The following is a 3,907-nucleotide window of genomic DNA, read 5'->3' as shown; positions in this document are numbered from 1 at the left end:
CATAATAGAATCGATGATATCGACACATTATAGTGTGTCATCATCGTGTTGAGGATGTTGCATAGACTTTCCTATATCAAATGTGATTGCCTCGTCATTTACCCTAAGAGTGAGTTTGCCCGTGCAAACATCAATAATATCCTTCTCAATGGCTAAACAGGGTCTTCCTAAAATCAGAGGTACAACTTTGTCTTCCTCCATGTCTAGAATCACAAAATCTAATAGGAAAACAAATTTGTTATTTTTGACAAGCATGTTTTCAACAATGCCCCGAGAATATTTAACGGATCGGTCAACTAACTGAATGCTCATGCGGGTGGGCTTTGGTTCTCCTATCCCTAGTATTGCAAAAACAGTATAAGGCATTAAATTAATACTAGCTCCTAGGTCAACTAGGGCATTGCTAACATATAAATTTCTTAAGAGACAAGGAATAGTAAGTAAAGCTCCCAGGATCGGTCATTTTTTGCGGAAGCATGTTTTGGAGGACAACTAAGAATTCTTCACTAAAGGTGACATGTGAGAGCTCCTCCAGCTTCCTTTTGTTGTTCATCACTTCTTTAAGAAACTTTGCATATTTCGACATCTGAGCAATGGCCTCGACGAAAGGGATGTTGATGTGGAGTTATTTGAAGAGTTCTAAACACTTCCTGTACTGAGTTTCCAAGATCTCCTATTTCAGCTGTCCAGGATATGGAATAGGTAGAACATAAGTTCGGACTGGTTCCTTTGGTAGTATGGTACCTGTTGGTTTCAGTCTTTCCTATGTCTGTTTTGGGACTTCCCTTTCCACAATCGGTTCTAAAGTTGGTGAGGCAACAGTGGTTGTGTCACTTCTTAATGTAACAGCGTTTGCTGTTGCATTTGGGTTTGTTATTATGTTGGTTGGAAGAGCGTCGGGTGGTCTTTCAGACAATTTTCGGGCAATCTGTCCGATCTGAGTTTTAGATTCTACAAAGCAGCTTGTTATTTTCTAGATTTATGCCTTAAGTCGGCCTTCTTTTTTTCATCATGTGTCTTGGTCATGATTTGGGTCAACATTTCTTCAATTATTTAGTAGTTCGGAAATTGATTGCTACTGGAACTTTGTTCTTGAAATTGATGTTTAGTTTGGAAATATTGATTCATCTGCCTCTTTTCATATCCGTGTAGGTTTTGAGTGTTACCTCCGTATGCCCTTCCAACTGAAATTGGGGTGGTTCTCTATCATGGGTTGTAGTTGTTACTGAAAGCATTGTTTTGATGAGCGATGAAGTAAACTTATTCCATGGCCATAAGGACTTGTTTATAGTCACTTGTCTTATGTGTTCCTCCACTGGTGATCTTGGTCTTTGATAGTTCGGCTTGAAGTTGCTCATATTTTTTAGAGAGTATGTTTGATCCCAGGTCTCCACCGGTGACTTGGTCGATGGTATGTTTGTTATGACTGGATTGCGCGTCAAAGAAAGTTTGTACTTGTATCCATATGCTCAGTCCATGATGTGGGCATCTTCTCAGAAGACTTTTGTATCTTTCCCATGCTGCGTGTAACAACTCATCATCGTCGGTCCAGAATCCGGTGATGTTGGCTCGATATTTTGCAGTTTTATCAGGCGGAAAGTATTTAAGGAAAAACTGTTCAAACATCTGGTCCCAGTTGGTGATAGAACCAGAAGGTAGGGATTCTATCCATTCTAAGGCTTGTCCCCTTAGAGAGAAAGGAAAGAGTTTGAGTCTAATTTGATCTTTTGAACAGTTTTGAATTTTAAAGGTTCCGTAGATTCGTAAGAATCGAGATATATGAAAAAGAGGGTCTTCGTCGAGGAGAAGATGAAATTGAACTGAATTTTCCACCATATGAATGGTGCTTGATATAATTTCGAAATTTTTGGTGATTTCGGGTGGAGCCGCTCCATTGCTGTAACCTTCAAGGGTTGGCCTGGCATATTGGCTCATGTTTGGTTCATCGTTTGATGTTACCATCACTTCTTCTGCTTGATTTCCTTCCGATGTCTTGGTGTATACTGATTCTGTTGGGTCTTATATATTAGATCGACGCGTCGAATTAATATGTGGGTGAAAAATGTATTGTTTGGTCTCAACCAAGGGTGGATGGCTTGTAGACCAAGTCATGCTAGACTAGTATAAATAGATGTTTTTATTCATTTGTCTAGTATGATTGAGTGTATTGTGTATTGATTGAGATCTAGGGTTTTATCCCTATGAGAGAGTCTCCTCCCCGGGATGAGTTCTCCTGGGGTGGTTGATATTTCTTGTGTATGTATGAATGTATGTATGAGTGGTTCATCTTTATGAGAATCATTCGACTAAATGATATCATACTACCATTTCTATCTTGTTTGTGTTTCGATTACATATATGCGTTCATCCTATTTTATTGATTATTGTTAATCGAATCAAGCTCTCTCCCAATACATCTCATCTATCCAAATATCATTCAAGAGTGAATACGAGTGCAATTCAATCCTACTCTAGATTCGAGCTCCTCCGTTAATACCGATTATTCACGCTTCCGCATTCGGGGTCGGGTAATGTCAGTTGGTATGAGAACGGGATACCGAATCGTTCAGACTAACCACAGATTCATTTCGCTCTTGAATCCATCATGGACATTAAACAATGAAGTTAGTTGAAATTTTTTTGGGGGGTTTTGAAATTATTTGATGATTTGGAGAAAATTATATGGATTGGTGTTTGGGTTGATAACTCGTTCGGAGATTCAACATCAATTTCATGTTTATTTGGTCATACCGGTCCAGATATGATGTAACAGTGTTTTTGGCTCGTTTTAGGGCAAAACTGTTCATGTGATTATTTTTAGATTTGAAAAGGCTGTTGATAATATGAATATAGATTTTTTTATTTTGAGATGACTTGGGTATTGCTACAATGATTAATTTCAGATTACGAAACTAATTTCTCAATCTGAAAGAATCATGGTTATGTGTGCTCGTTATTGTTTCTGATGAGTGTGCTACTCAAACAGTACATGGTTTGTTGAAAAAATATTGCTGATGGTACAAACTGATAAAGAGAATGTACTAGTCAACAACGCACAGGTACTAAAGGCAATTTCATCACTATTTGTTGCAGCAAATGCATAGTGAATATTCAAGCAGGTTCTGCAAGGGTAAATCTGTGACTGATGTTGTAGAAAAGAAGTTTTGATGTCTCGAGCATACAATTTTTCACCATGAACATATAAGATTGAACTCGAGTATTTATAATGATTAAGTGTTGCTTCGAGCACATGATGTGTTTTGCCCAAGCACATTTTTGTTTGGATCGAGCACAACTTATCTCGAGCACATCATGTTCCATATTCGATCACATGATTTGTGAAACCCCGAGTATTTCCTTGGTCTTCTCAAGAAAACTATCTTTTTGATCTCGAGCACATCTTGTTTTTATTCGAGCAAACTCTTTTTCGAGCATACTTTGTTTTGTTGTGACTGTTAGAATTTAACATTCTAATATCACATGCTCGTGAAGATAAAACTCAAGTTTGTGTCTCGAGCACACATTTGCTCACGAGCATGCTCGTGAAAAGAACCTTCATAACAACTCTGGCATATCTTTTTACTCTTGAGCACACCTCCTACTCAGGAGCATATCTATGTTCAAGTATGCTCATGAAAGGATTAAATATGTGTAATCGTGAACATAAAGTTTGTGTTTGTGAAACAATTTCAAAGTTTTGAAGAAATTTTGAGATATTTGGTATCGTTGACTGTTTGACCAAGCTGTTCTTTACAGAAGATACATACCCAGGGGTATTATGGTAAATTTTTCTCCAATCATCAACAAGCTTATGGAATTTAAACCTTATCAAATTTCAAGACTTCATTAAGAGCTTCACAAGAACAAGTGTTGACCAAGCTTAAGTATTTAATCACTTTGATTCAAC

Source organism: Bidens hawaiensis, unplaced genomic scaffold (genome assembly GCF_021521415.1).
Source record: "Bidens hawaiensis isolate Kalapana, Puna unplaced genomic scaffold, B.hawaiensis_p1.1 tig00021335_1, whole genome shotgun sequence".
In the NCBI taxonomy this organism is placed as follows: Eukaryota; Viridiplantae; Streptophyta; class Magnoliopsida; order Asterales; family Asteraceae; genus Bidens; species Bidens hawaiensis.
Note: the sequence above shows the minus strand (reverse complement) of the source record.